This window comes from Trachemys scripta, chromosome 5 (genome assembly GCF_013100865.1).
Source record: "Trachemys scripta elegans isolate TJP31775 chromosome 5, CAS_Tse_1.0, whole genome shotgun sequence".
NCBI classification, from domain to species: domain Eukaryota; kingdom Metazoa; phylum Chordata; order Testudines; family Emydidae; genus Trachemys; species Trachemys scripta.
In genome coordinates, this window is record NC_048302.1 from 70,821,172 (window position 1) to 70,837,007 (window position 15,836).

A 15,836-nucleotide genomic window follows, 5' to 3' on the forward strand; every position below is an offset into this window, starting at 1 on the left:
CTAAGGACTTGGGCCCTCCGTGGATCAGAGGTCCTGTCCATTTGCTAGGTCAGAAAGAAGCCCTGACGCAATTTAAAGCAAGACTATTTATCAAAAAACCCTTTCTTTCTCTGTCAGTCTCTGGAGAGTCCAGTCTGAACTAGTATGTGTGCACCAGTGGCTTCTCTGGAGATGTTATAACCTGAGTGAATTGGTCTAGTCATCGTCCACCCCCTCTTCCCCCAGCTCTCCTATTTACCTTTTCCATGGAAGTACAAAAATGTTTTCAATGCAACAAACTCCAAATATGTTAAAACTAATTCAATAAGGTTTAACTTATTCAATAAAGTTCATCCAGGATATTGTAGGAAATTATCAGTTTGTCACATCTCCCTCCCACAGAAGTAGGTGTAACTAGGGTGCTGACTGGCAACCTAGGGGAACTCATTGACTTATTGCCTAGATGGGTTTTTCCCTGGATGGCAGATGCTGGAGGCACAGTACACACAGGCATAGCCCTGACCCACTATGCTGCAGTGAAAAGCCTTGACCCACTAGGCTGTGAAAGCCTCCCAGTGCAAGTATTGCATAGGACAGCCATAGGCTTCCCAACAAAAGCATCTCTCAAGCATCAGCATGGAGGACATGTAGACTGGAGCTTGAGGGGAAAAGGGGGCTTGTCAGAACCATGTTGCATGTTATTACATGACTTCTGGGCAGGTGTATAGGCAGCACTGCCATAAATAAAGCTGCTCAAAACTCAGAATTTCCATTTCATGGGAAGCTTCAATGTTTCAAAAGTTGTTTCATTTCCAAATCAAAATGAAAACAATTTTTTAAATTTCCCATGAAACCAAATTTCCAAAAAAAATTGGTTTTGGAAAATGTCAAATTGTCAAACCGTTCATTTAAAAAAAAACAAAAAGGACACTCTGTTCTAGAAAATAAGATAAGAGGTTTCAATCAGTATTAAGTAGCAGTTGCCACTAATGATTTTAAAAATAAAATATCCGCTGTTCTCCAAGAGTTTTAAAGGAGCTGTCTGAGGAGCTCACTGGACCTTTAATGTTGATTTCTCAATAAGTCTTGGAGCACTGAGGAAGTTCCAGAAAACTGGAAGAAAGCTAATGTTTTGCTTAGTTTTAAAAAGGGTAAATGGAATGATCTGGTAATTATAGGCCAGCCAGTCTGACACTGATCCGAAGCAAGATAATGGAGAGGCTGATACAGGACTTGATTAATAAAGAATTAAAGGAAGATAATGTAATTAATGCAAATCAACAGATCCTGTCAAACTAACTTGAAATCATTTTTTTATTTGATTACAAGTTTGATTGATAAAGGTAATAGTGTTGATATAATAGACTTAGAATTCTATAAGGCATTTGACTTGGTACCACATGATATTTTGATTAAAAACTAGAACAAAATAAAATTAACATGACACACATTGTATAGGTTAAAAACTGGCTGATAAGTCTCAAAATATAATTGTAAATAATGAATCATAATCAAGCAGGTGTGTTTTCCTTGGTGTCCACAGAGAATGGTTCTTGGCCCTACACTTTTGGGCATTTTTATCAATGATCTGGAAGACAACAAAAAAATCATCCTTGATAAAGTTAGTAGATGACAAAAAAAAATTAGGGAAGTGGGTAAATAATGAAGAGGACATGACACTGATTGAAAGTGATCGGGATCATTTGGTAAATTGGACAAAAGCAAACAACATGTGTGTTAATACAGCTAAATGTAAATGTATACATCTAGGAGCAAAGAATATAGGCCATACTTAAGAATGGGGAACTCTATCCTGGGAAGCAGTGGCTGTGAAAAAGCCGTGGGGGTCATGGCAGGTAATCAGCTGAACGGGAGCTTCCAATGTGATCGTTTGATCAAAACTGCTAATGTGATCCTGGGATGCATATGCAGGGGACTCTCGAGTAGGAGAGGTTATTTTACCTCCATAATTGGCTGGTGGAATACTGTGGCAATTCTGGTGTCCACAATTCAAGAAAGATGTTGATAAATTGGCGAGAGTTCAGAGAAGAGCCCCAAGAATGATTCAAGGATTAGAAATCATGCCTTATGTTGATAGACTCAAAGATCTCAATCTATTTAGCTTAATAAAGAAAACATTAAGGGGTGACTTGATTAGAGGTTTCAAATACCTATGTGGAGAACAAATATGTGATAACGGGTTCTTCTGTCTAGCAGAGAAAGATATAATGCAATCCAGTGTCTCAAAGTTGAAGCTAGACAAATGCATACTGGAATAAGGCATAAGTTTTTGTTAGTGAGTGTAATTAACCATTGGAACAATTTACCAAGGATTGTGTGTATTTGCCATCATTGACCATTTTTAAATCAAGATTTGTTGTGCTTTTTAAATGACATTCTCTAGGAAATGTTTTTGAGGGAAGGGGGAAGTTGTTTGCCAGTGTTATACAGGCGATCAAACTAGATGGTCCCTTCTGACATTGGAATCTATGAATCTATAGTTAAGACATATCAGTAGTAGTAGTAGTGTTTTTCTATGCAGTACTACTATTACTGATATGTTACAAAATAATGTAAAAATAATATCGAAATTAACAAAACATTTGAAATAAAATTGCAGAATCATCCCAAAACAAATATTTTCCAAAATGAATTTTTAAAATATTTTCCCTTAAGGGTGTTTGTTAAAATTGATATGTTTTTCTAAATATTTTGATTTCAACAAATATGGCATTTTCATAAAAAAAAATTATTGAAAAATTTTCAACCAGCTTTATTCATAACTTGGCGCAACTCCCTCTTCTATCTAAGAATCCTGCCCAGAATCCTGAGGGCACAATGGTGGTTTAAAGTCATCTTTGTCATCTCTCCTCCTCTGGGACAATACCTGTGTGCACCTCACCTCTGCAAGGTGCAGCACACCTTGGAACAAATTGATAAATTAAACAGTAATAACTCACCAGGACCAGATGGTGTTCACCCAAGAGTTGTGAAAGAAATCAGCTATGAAACTGCAGAACTACTAACTGTGGTATGTAACCCATCTCTTAAAAATCAGCCTCTATATCAGATGATTGGAGGGTAGCTAATGTAACGCCTATTTTTAAAAAAAGTTCCAGAAGCAGTCCTGGCAATTACAGGTCAGTAAAGCCTAACTTTAGTACCAGACAAACTGGTTGAAATTATAATAAAGAACAGACTTATCAGACACATAGATGAACACAGTATGTTGGAGAAGAGTCAACACAGCTTTTGTAATTGAAATCATGCCTCACCAATCTACTAGAATTCTTTGAGGGGGTCAACAAGCACGTGGACAAGAATGATGCAGTCGATATAATGTACTTGGACTTTCACAAAGCCTTTGACAAGGTGCCACACCAAAAGGCTGTTAAGCAAAGTAAGCAGTCATGGAATAAGAGGGAGGGTCCTCCCGTGGATCAGTAACTGGTTAAAAGATAGGAAACAAAGGGTAGGAATAAACTGTCAATTTTCACAATGGAAAAAGGTAAATAGTGGGGTCCTGCAATAATCTGTACTAGGACCTGCACTGTTCCACATATTCATAAATGATCTGGAAAAGGGGGTAAACAATAAGGTGGTAAAGTTTGCAGACAATACAAAATTACTCAAGATAGTTAAGTCCAAAGCTGACTGCAAAGAGTTACAAAGGGATCTCACAAAACTGGGTGACTGGGCAACAAAATGGCAGATAAAATTCAATGTTGGTAAGTGCAAAGTAATGCACATTGGAAAACATAATCCCAACTATACATACAAAATGATTGAGTCTAAATTGGCTGTTACTACTCAAGCAAGAGACTTTGGAATTATCTTGGATAGTTCTCTGAAAACATCTACTAAGTGTGCAATGGCAATCAAAAAAGCTAACAATGTTAGGAACCATTAGGAAAGGGATAGATAAGAAGATTGAAAATATCATATTGCCACTCTATAAATCCATGGTGCACCCACACTTTGAAATCGGTATGCAGTTCTGGTTGCCCCTCTCAAAAAAGATATTAGAATTGGAAAAGATACAGAGAAGGGCAACAGAAATTATTAGGGATATGGAACAGCTTCCATATGAGGAGAGATTAAAAACTTTTGGGACTTTTCATTTTAGAAAAGAGATTACTAAGAGGGATATGATAGAGGTCTATAAAATCATGATGGTCTGGAGAAAGTGAATAAGGAAGTATTGTTTATCCCTTCATACAGAGCCGGCTCTAGGTTTTTTGCCACCCCGAGCCCAAAAAAAAAAACAAAAAAACCTCTGGGAGCGCAGCTGCCGAAGTGTCAGGAGTGCTACACCTGAAATTGTGCCGCCTCAAGCACATGCTTGGTTTGCTGGTGCCTAGAGCCAGCCCTGCCTTCATATTACACCAGGGGTCACCCAATGAAATGAATAGGCAGTAGGTTTAAAACACACACAAGCAAGCACTTCTTCACACAACATACAATCGACCTGTGAAACTCATTGCCAGGAGATGTTGTAAGGGCCAAAACTATAATTGGGTTAAAAAAATAATTAGATAAATTTATGGAGGATAGGTCCAACAATGGCTATTAGCCAAGTTGGTCATGAATGCAACCTCATGCTCTGGGTGTTTCTAAACCTCCAACTACCAGAAACTGGGACTGGATGTCAGGGGAAGAATCACTTGATAATTGCTCTGACACATCTGGCCGCTGTCAGAAGACAAGATACTGAGCTAGCAGGACCATTGGTCTGATCCAGCAGGTCCATTCTTATGTTCTTTCAAAAACTGGAATGAGGATGACAGTCTCTACTATACAACAACAGGCCTATCAAAATCCCATCCATTCTGGGCAGTAAGGACTGTAAACAATCACTAGTGTATCATACTATACACCTTAGTATGTATCACGGTGTCATTTGTCTTCTTTCTTAGGATCACATTTCACACATTCTGACACTATCAATCAAGCCCTGCAAGGCCTAGACATACTTTTTTTGCTGAATCATGGTCTATAAACTAGGAAACGTCCATGTAACAAATATTTTACCAATGTGGCACTGAATGTTTTCAAAAAGTGAGCAAAACAAACTGGAAAAATAAATGCCACATTTATAAAGCAGACTCTGATAAACAAAATAAGAGAGAACTACTAAATCAAAAATACTTTTTTGTAGATGCCTCAGGATACTGCCGCCTGCCAAACACAGTCAGGTCCCAATTTACTGGTAATTGCACATAGAGCAAGATTAATGGGTGTACAGATATTAACAGTGATTCCACTTCCTAAGGAAGCACAAACTGATTATCATTCATTCCAAACCCTACTATCTTAGCACAAAATCACAGCTACTAATAACTATTTTTGTCTGATTGTTTTATGTGAAATAATTTGCAGTAAAAGAAGTCTTGAAACCTCGTACAAGACACTGTCCCAATATAGAAGTTCTGGATTCTTATGCTATATTATTTTAACTACTTTGGTATTCAGGACCGTTGCTCCATTTTTATGCATTCTAGCTAAGCCATCAGCTCCTAGACTGTTATCTGGTAAAACAGATTTTAAAATAAGATCAGCAATTTCTTATAGGTACATTCCAGTTTATTAGACAGGTTTTGTAAACTCCATATTAATAGATTTTTCTCTTCAGAATTCCCTAAACAACATAAGAGTTCTATCAATAAAAACTCGCCGTTCCATGACCTTAGAATTTCAATACATGCCTACAGCAATCTTTTTCATTTGCAAACATTTTAAATCAGACTTTTAGCACCTTCTCCAGAGAATTAGACTAGTGTAGGTCTTTCTGAACTAGGGATTGGCAAACTCAGTGAATATCAACTTTAGATGTTAACCCAAAAATGTGGTGAATCCTAACCTTAACTTGAATTCCACCCTGCATTCTAGGAGTTGAGATCCCAGAGTCCAGTGATCCTCTGACCCAGCAGGCACAGCATGATGTCATTTGCTTCATTACACTATGTTGCTGAATTGGAACTTGCAAGAGTTTGGGTTCAGTTCAAGAGGCAGGAATTAAGGTGGGTTCAGATTCCCAGCTGAACCACTTGCTCAGCCTTTTTCTGTGGCTTTCAAGGGCTCTATAGACCAAGATACTGTAGGCATACCATCTTGTGCTGTGATTCCCAAATACAGAGAGTCAGGCATGATGATTTTTTTTTCTAGCTGTGAACAATGTTTGCGGTTTGCTGAAAACAGCACTTGAACATTTTTGTCAGTTTCCAACCATGTTATAGGACAAAGTAGAATCAGTGAGTTAGACGAAGCAAGTCCGTAAAGTTACATTATCCATTGACCTCAATGCAAACTGACAGACGGCTCCTTTTGTATTTTTTTAAAGCAGGCTTCACAAAAGAGACTGAGGCAGCTCCTGTGTAAGGTGACAGCACAGGTAGCTTTGCAGTCACTCAGTCCTTTAGCACAGCAAGCAGCAATAGACTTCAATTGTGACCCAGCAATCACCATAAATGACAGAAACATCAGCTTGGAATGCGCAAGTCATTTGGGGCATTATCCTCTTGCAGTAACACAATTATATACATCATAAGAATACACTTTTCCCTCTTAAGTTCCCCTCTCAGTCATTATAACACCTCTTATAACATTTAGACATGTTTATAAGTCCATAGTCAAAATTAATTAGTAGCTGAATCAAAGTCTCAACCCAGGAGCCAATTGTTTTAAGAAGGAAGTTTGAATAAATATCTGCATGATAATTTTTGAATGCAAGAAAAACAAAACAATCAAAATCTCAGTATTTTTATATTGTTTCTTCAATCTAACAAAAATGTTTTGTTTTTAAAGGGGGGAAAGGAATAAGCAGGTAGTTTATGGTCTATTAACCATTTGGGGGGAAAAAAGAAAAATGATAAATATATTATATCCAGAAGGATAACTAGTTTGCAATGGCATTTATTTGATGGATTTTTGGGATTTATTTGATGGATTATCAACAGTAGCTAGAGAAACATATTGGGAGTCTGGATTCCTGGATTCTATTCCTAGCTCTGCCACTCCCACACTGTGACCTGTGGTAAGTCATTTAGCCTCATTGTGGCTCATTATGCACTTCTGTAAAATGGGCATCAAAATATTTGCCTATTTTAAGGAGTCACAGGGCTTCATGGCATGGGGAGTAGAAGGGGTAAATAACAGTCTGTATCCAAACTCTGCATGCACTGCATAGTGCTTGCATGATTTTCATTGCAAGATGTGATTACAGCATGCAACTAAGGGTGAATAAAAATAACAGAGCCTATTAATAGCAGTGGCAGTAAAGCCACATGGCAAAGTGACTTTCACCAGCATACAGAAAGCAGCTTGAGTTTCTAATTCCTTACTCTTCCAGTAATGCAAATAATATCTATCACTAATTCTATCTGAATGAAATGCAAACATTTCCGGAGAGAAACACGGCATCTACTTTGCTGCAGCAGCAGCACTACTACGGTATTTAGGATGGAAGAGGGATTAATATCTGTTTTCTTGCAAAAAGTGCCATGAGATTTTTAATGAATGTAACAGTCAGGTCCTCTGTTTTATTTCCCATCTGAAATACGGCATCTCTCATTCTGCACTGTGGCTTCCAACTCTATTCCAAGGCACTGATTTCAGAGCTGCAGAGAATCCCTGAGTGAAGGAGTGCCTGTGTACTGTAGTGATTGACACTGTTGACACAATAATCTAAAACTAGAGTCTAGGATAAATAGCCAATGAGAGAAAAGCCTATTGTAATAAGTAAGATACGCAATCAGCTTAAGAGGTCCTGCTTGTGACTGCCAGCTTCCTGGAAAATGTTCAGATTGCCAATAGAGCAACAGGAACTGGTTACAGGACTCAAATATGATACAATAGTTTAATATTGACAAACCCAAAGTGCATGGATTGGGGATCAAGGCTGATGTATGTGCAGAGAATGAGGTAGGCACAAAGGAGAAAAAATGGGTTACAAAGGTGAAATGGCACAAATAATAAAAGCATTGTACTGCTTTACAGCCAGGGGGGAAAAAACATTTTCTGCCTAATAACAGCTGGAGAAATTGGGAGCAGAAATAGTATTTTTATGATAATTTAACAACTGTCTAAAAAGTCAATTGAAAAAAAATCCATAGGATAGAACCATGCAGTTTCATGCGCCATGAGGGTTCTTTGTCTTGCTCATAAATATTGTCATTCCAAGCTGGCATGCCATCCCTGTCTCTAAAACAGGAAACTATAATATTCCTGTTAGGGACAGATCCATTTAAACTTTGTTTCCCTGGAATCTTTACCAGCCTGTTGTGCTATGCAGCCCCCAGCTGTTAAGCAGTCATTCCATTCCCAAGAATAAAGTCTCTGCTTTTGCCCAGCTGAGTTGCCTGAATCACCATAATTGTAATGTCACACAGGACTCCCCTGAACATGTTTAATGAAGAGGTATAGGGCATTTGGTGGGAGAGAGCAATCTGTCAGCCACAAAAGAAAAAAAAACAGAAACTGAAAATGTCCCAAAGATTCCACCAAGAATAGCAATTGAGTAAGAAAGTGCACATTTATCTCTCTCTGCGGCTGTGTTGAACTCTACCTTGTGTTGAAGTCCTGAATTGTCCAAAGAAAGTGAAACGGGGAAAGTAATTTTAACTTAACAAACATGATATGTAAAAATATTGTTTAAAAAAAGCATAGAACAGAGTCACAGAACAATTTCAAGTGAGTTTGCATAAATTAAAAGAACTGGTGATTAAGGGTTTTCAAGGCTCCTAGTGAGGTCAGAGTTGTAGCAACAAAGTAAAGTGTAATTAAAACAAGATGAGGTTCATACCTGGGACAACTGGATACTTTGTTTTGATTGCTCAATTTCATTGGAGTGAGATTGCCAACACTTTTGGAGACATCAGTCAGCTTTATGATCACAACTGTCTCCATCACACACAAGCACATATGCATGTACCATGACACCACTGAGCTTTCTTCATCCTTATCCAGAAAGTTGTTCTGACCAGACATGACAAGGAGAGAGACCCAGATGACATTATTATCTTTGTGGCTGTGCCCTGAGATGTAAACCTAAGATTCTTGTCGCTTCCTTACCTGACGTGTCAATTCCCAACCTCATTTTATTTCTCCTATGTCTTTTTTTTAATCTTTCTATATTTGCTTTCTTTATTGAATCTGGCTTAACCAGCCAGGTCAAATCTAACCTAGAAACACTTTGCTGTGATCGGTTTGGCATGCTGAAAATAATGCTGTGTGCTGTATCTGTGTTTTTCCAGTAGCTGACCTACAAGCCAGAAACAAAAGCTTCATTTTCGTTTCTTTTGCTATTCTTTACTCCCTCTCCCCTAGGTATGTATGGTAGGAGACAGGATCACGCAGTAAAATAGAAATTGAGGACCCGAGATCTACCATGCCACCACTTCTTCTTGACAAAGATATTTGATGCCATTTGAGAGACTGTCACACAGAGTTTCCATTTAAAAGACTCTATAAATAGAGAGAGAGGAACTAAGGGAGATGTAATGATTTATGTGAATTTATTTTTTGTTTTAAATACTTTAACATTTTTGTGTGTCTAACAAATAGTAAATGAGTGTTTAATTTGGTATAGAACAAGCAAATTTTGTCCCTTTCAGCAAAAACCCTGAACCCCAGATCAGTGCTTGTAGAAACCTGCATGGAACATGGAGGGAGAAACACAGGTTGCAGGAGGGAAGAAGGTACCAGGTGGTCAGTTTGTATGCAATTAGCTAGGATAGTTCTCTTAATAAAATATCGAATTTAGTTTTAGAACCATGGAGTCTTCTCATGTTAATACCCAGCATATGGTACATGAAACAATGCTAATGTTGTAATAAAAAGAGCCTATCTTAAAATTGTAACTTCCTAAAACCCCCATTTTTAATGGGTGCATTTGGCTGGGAATGATTCCCAACTAATCCAGCCCTACAACACATTGGAGGAGAAAATACCTATTGCCCTCCCCTTTTCCAGTCAGTCCTCCCACCATTAACTCCTCTCTCTATCTTTCTCTCTCTCTCTCTCTCTTTTTTTTTTTTTTTTTTTTTTAAAGGTTGATTTAACCAAGTCTCATGGTTTCCCACTAGCAGCCATGCTGGTGGGTTACTTCGGTCTAGAGTTGGATTATTTCCTGCTTGCCTAACATTGTAGGTGAGATAAGCAAAGGGTCAGAAAGTCCAGAGAAGCACTGAAAGTGGGGTGCTCATTGATGTATGTTCTCCTCCTGCTGGGCTGCTGTAAAAAGCTCTTCGCTGCAGAAAAGCTTTGGGGTTTTTTGTTTTTTTGTTTGTTTTTTTTTAGAGCTGCCACGTGACCAATTTACCTTCCAATATATTAGTCAACCACAGAACCAGAATCTACCATTTTCCAAAGCTCGTGCATTTTTGCTTGAATAAGACCCTAATAAACATTTACAAATAAACTGTTTGTGTTACTTTTTTAATATATGGTGGGAGCTTACTCTAGTCTTCATAAGAGCAAACATACATTACTGCATTCAAGTCAACGTATTAAGATTGATTGCTTCTTGAATGTGTTTTTCAGTACTGGACTTTACTCCTTTAAACAAAAAGGGGTGTGGTAATTATTAAGCCTGTATTGTCAGCATGTGTAGAGATAACGAGCTCAAGATGACTTGATTCAACAAACCTCCTTCAGAGCAGTCAAACTATGAGGAAGCTGGTTGGTATTATTTGAACATTGTAATTAACTACTTCAGAAAGAAGTACTTCCTACTGAGAGCTCAGTCTAGGGAATAAAGTTCCTTACACTTACTCTAAAAAGTCTAGACCCTCTTTAGTTTGAAGCTTTGGAGCTAGCTAGTCAGTATTTTGTGAGATTTTGTGTATTTTATATGGAAATGGTTTAAATATTGTGACGTAACAACTGGTCCATGGCTAAGGTTGCATTCTACTTTCAATTGTAAGCCCAGTGTTGCCTCTTCCCCACTAAAAGATCTCTCCCCTCAGTTAATATAATTTGAAGTCTCTTGGATAAGCCAGGTTATAACTAAAATGTAATAAGAAAGCATTAACATCTATTTTCTATGTGCTATATCTTTAAAACAGATATCTGAAAACCTTTGAGTTGGTGCAAAAATTGTCTATTGGTTACATATGAGAGGGTGTAACTATATATTAAAAGTTATTAAGTACCAAACAAGGAATGTCAGAAGGAATGTTAAAATTCCTGTTATGTCCTCAGATATGTTGGTGATATGAATAGCTAATAGATAGGCTCTTTGGGGGTTCTGATGAGCAGTAGAAAGATTTCATGAGTATGATGAGCTTGCCATCCTGCTTGTTCAGCTAAAGAGTCCCAATGTCCCACTGCACACTCCTACAAAGTTTGGGCCAAGTCAGTATTTTGAGCATCTCAATGTTGGACATTATTATGTAAGGAAAGGCTACTTTAGGCACTTTTAGAGATTTCTAAAATGTATTGGTGTCTCTGGCCATTTAAGTGGTGTTCAAGATCAAGCTCTGGCCCTGTTTCAGGTTCAGTCCAAAATCAAGGTATTCTGGGGTTTATTGTTATAGCAGGGCAACGATAGGTTGGGAAGCAATGCATACTGGGAAGAATGACAGAAATATATGATTTTGCCATTTCAGAGAGAGAATGAAAGGTAATAGGGCAAGCTGTTGGGTCTGTCCAGACAAGGTGCCGGGTGGAAAGAGCTGGAAAAGAGTCTTATAAAAATCAGAGTTGGGTAAAGTACCCTGAGGGAAGGTTGGTGTTGTGGGCTAGAAAGCCAGAGGCTCGGTGGGAGGGTAGAGAAAGACCTTAAAAGATTAGGTGATCCTCTTAAGAAATTCACTGCTTGTGGTTTTCCACCAAAAGACTGTGAAAAAGCCAAATAGTAAAGGTTGATTGGGAGTCCGTGCATGGAAGGGTGGTGTTTTGTCTTGGTGAAGGACCATTTGTGAGCCCCTGCACCAACAAGTGGAGGTTTAAAGGACTTCTTTTGGAATTTTATTTTGTTGGACATTTGTTGCTTCTTAAGGGATGAAGTATATTTAGTTAAGTCAGAAATCTAGACTACTCTACAAAGGAAGGGGGAAACTGAGGTAGTAGCTACATTTGCTACTGAAGAGGAAAGCCACTGCTACAGTTATTTACCAGTTTCCTCTTGCTTGGTGTCCTGTATAGTAGGACTCATGGTACTAAGTCAATGATCGAATGGAATAATTTTTAAAAAATAGTATCATACTACTTTTAAAACTGTAAAACATCTAAAATAGTTTTCCATTAAAACATGTGGGATAAACAGAATACATGAGGGGATGATGTGCTGCTGTAAAGGTTAAACTAGTACTCATGGTTTTGCCTCTTCTGATTAATGTGGTTAAAACCTAGTTTGGCTCTGTCCACACAGGCAAGGGCAAATAGTATTCTCACATGGCTGGGAGATTTCCATGTCACAATGTTACCTCAAAGAGAGTCATATTGCCTTTGTAGCTGTCATTCTTATATCAGATGTATATTTCCTTTTGTCATGGCAACACTCCATTCCCTTACCACTGAAAGCTAATTTAATGTAAATTACCCAGGAGAATTGTGTTGCTTTGTTTCCAATGAAATAGCAACAAAAGTCAACCTTGTGTGGGGCATAAGTCATTCAGAACAGGGACTTCAGTGTTGTGATTTCTTAAACTGCCTTAATTGCACATGCCCCATTCTTCAAGTTTTAATGTGTTTGCTTCACAGAGACAAAGCACACAGTAACTTATCTTACAGCACCAGCCGAGTGTACTTCATTTGTGCTGTATCTCGCTGTCTTTGTATTCAGATAAGCCTTATTAGTTCTGAGATATCTAGGTTTGTGCAGAAGCTTGAAGCAAACTAAATTAATAAAATTCAGGAGAGTGGTTTTCAAATGAATCTTGAAAGCAAATCAGAATAGGAATCAGGCTCACAAATATGCAGAGACAATTCTGAAAGGATACATTACCTTCTGTTGCTGATTTTCAGATGTATATTGTCCTCTGTCTTATTACAGAACATATCAGCATTTCGCAGCTCTAGCATTCTATAAACCGAACATTACACGGTTTGAGGATCTTGTTTTTACAAGCAAGGCTATAAGATTCCTTTAGTGTCAGAATGTCACCCAATGTGATGTGTGTATGGTGGTTTTGTTTTGTGTTGGACAGCTGTGGAAGTGCAGATTTTAACTTGACAGGAAAAGATAATGAAAAACAATTAGAGAAACTTCTGGAAAAAGGGGCATCTGTGAAGATGCACATTAGCATGTAAGGGGGATGAATGTACTGAGATCATACCCAATGCTGAACAGAGAATATGAACTCTGTGGGGTTTGGTTGTATCAATTATCTGTTGCCTCCTTAATTTAGAAGACCTCTTTCTGAATCTGTCAAAACAATTGATAAAGGAGAATCAGGTAACGTATTTTATTTGGACTTTCACAAAAGTCTTTGTCAAAGTCTGTCACTCAAAGTTGTTTTAAAAAAATTGCGTAGTCATAGGCTGAGAAACTGGCTAAAACACAAAGCAAAAATTAGGAATAAATGGTCAGCTTTCATCATGGGAGATTAGCACCAGGTTACCACAAGGTTTCATGCTAGGGCTGGTGTTTAACATTATTAATTATATGAAAAAGGAGGCAAAGGTATGAAAATTGCAGAAGATAAAATTATTCCAGTTAGTCAAGATTAAAGAAAACTAAGAGAAACTTAAGAGGTATGTAACAAAGACAGATGAATAGGCAACATGATGAATGCTGACAAATGCAAGATAATGCACACTGGAAGGAATAATTTGAACTACTCATACTGTTTACTGGGTTCTAAACTAACTAACAAAGGAAAAGACCTGGGCATCATAGGGAACAGCTGAATGAAGACTACTGCTCAACATGGAATCACAGAAAAGCAAACAGAAGTTTAAATTCCAGAAAGAACAGGATGGAAAATAAGGTGCTCAATAGGCAAAAGACCCACCCCCATGGAGTGTATTTAGGGCACTCAGCGTCTCACAGAAAGTGTTCAACATTTCAGTGGTTTGGCCCTCAACTTACCAGTCTTTGTCCATGGCTTTTATTATGCATTTTAGGATGCGAAGTTAGACAGCAAGTCTGTATAGTATTTCTTTTAGACCCTGACACAACAAACTGTAATAGTACATACTTAATCCCTGGGCTATCTAAATGTACTGGAGCAGGTGGTGTCATGCACCAACATGATCAGAGGGTTTTATGAAATAAAAAAAAAATGCAAAATATTTAAAGTAGCATTTAAAGATCTCTCACAAACCCATGCATACTGCAGGGTCTCTGTACATTGAAGGGGTCAGCCTCTACTCTGAATGTCCTGCTTTTTGACAGTCAAGATTAAAATCTGGATTGAGCCTCATTCACATGCAAATCTCCCTTGCCCCACACAGATGGGGGAGTCAGTTGCATAGGCAGTGGCATTCTAGCCCTAGTGAATTGCCTAGGCAGCACCAGATTTCACAATTGTGATCCATGCACAACAAGAGGAGGGGAGTAGCAGGCTTGGAACCAGGGAGTGGTTGGAGTCCATGTAGGTCCAGAGGGGCCACATCATCCTCTCACCAGCTCTGTGGAAACTATCCAGAAAAGGTAATGCAGCCTAAACTTGGAAGGCTTTTGTTGTGACAGAACTCTTTTACAGCAGGGGTCTCAAAGTCCCGGCCCGCGGATCATCTGCAGCCCAAGAACCTCCCCACTGAGGAGAGATGCATGCAGCCATGCTGCCAGATCTATCTGCTGCAGGCGCCGCCCCCTGCAGCTCCCATTGGCTGGGGGAGAGGGACAGAGATACCGTCATTAGTTGCCATGCAGAGTCGGCCACGGAGGCAGCCTCACTTTTTTCCACAATGAATATAAACAAGTCAAAATACCAAACACAACTATCTGATGCACACCTTGCTGCAATCCTGAAGGATTCAACTGCTCAGTCACTGAGGCCAAACATCGACAAACTGACAGAACTGAAGCATTGCCAGGTGTCTGGCAAACACTAAAAACTCTCTGGAAGGTGAAGACTGTATAAAGTTGTATGACAGTTTTATTATTTCCAAGAAATTTGAAATAAAAAATACAATATAAACATTTTTTTTCTGAACACCATCTTCAGTGACATTATTGGCCCACTGGGAAGATTTGAGGACTGGCCATGTCCCTAAGGTAAATTGAGTTTGAGACCCCTGTTTTATGGGAAGCAACTTACTCAGAGACTTTAAGGCCAGAAGGGACCCTCCTGATCATCTAGTCTGACCTCCTGCACATGGCAGGCCAATGAATCTCACCCACCCATTCCTGTAATAGGCCCATAACCTCTGGCTGAGTTACTGAAGTCCTCAAATCGTGGTTCAAAGACTTCAAGTTACAGAGAATCCACCATTTACTCTAGTTTAAACCCGCAAGTAATCCGTCTCTCATGCTGCAGAGGAAGATGAAAAACCCCAAGGACTCTGCCAATCTGACCTGGGATAAAAATTCTTCCAATCCCAAATAGACCCTGAACGTGTAGATGAGACTCACCAGCCAGACACCTAGGAAATAATTCTCTGTAGTAATTCAGAGCCCTCCCCAGCTGGTATCCCATCTCCAGTCACTGGAGATATTTACTAATAGCAGTCTTCAACCCCCTCCAAGCTACTTGAGCAAACACCCGTGCTAGGAAAGGAAGTGGCTTCATTGCTCTGTTGACTATCCTAAGCTCATCCTTCTATGCAGCATTACTGGTTACAGGCATTAGTAGTTTATGTAATGTTGTGTATTCAGAATTCATCCTACCTTCTGAATATATTAATAATGCCCAGTTAGTTGTGTGTATCTAGAGAGCCTACACAGACTTGTTACTAAGCCTGTCTTTGCA

The 15,836-nt window shown here is 38.7% G+C and overlaps 1 protein-coding gene across 1 annotated transcript in view; it reads left to right on the plus strand.

Moving 5' to 3' along the window:
- The window catches only part of GALNTL6 (polypeptide N-acetylgalactosaminyltransferase like 6), a 948,842-nt gene that overhangs the window by 883,142 nt on the left and 49,864 nt on the right, over positions 1–15,836 (plus strand).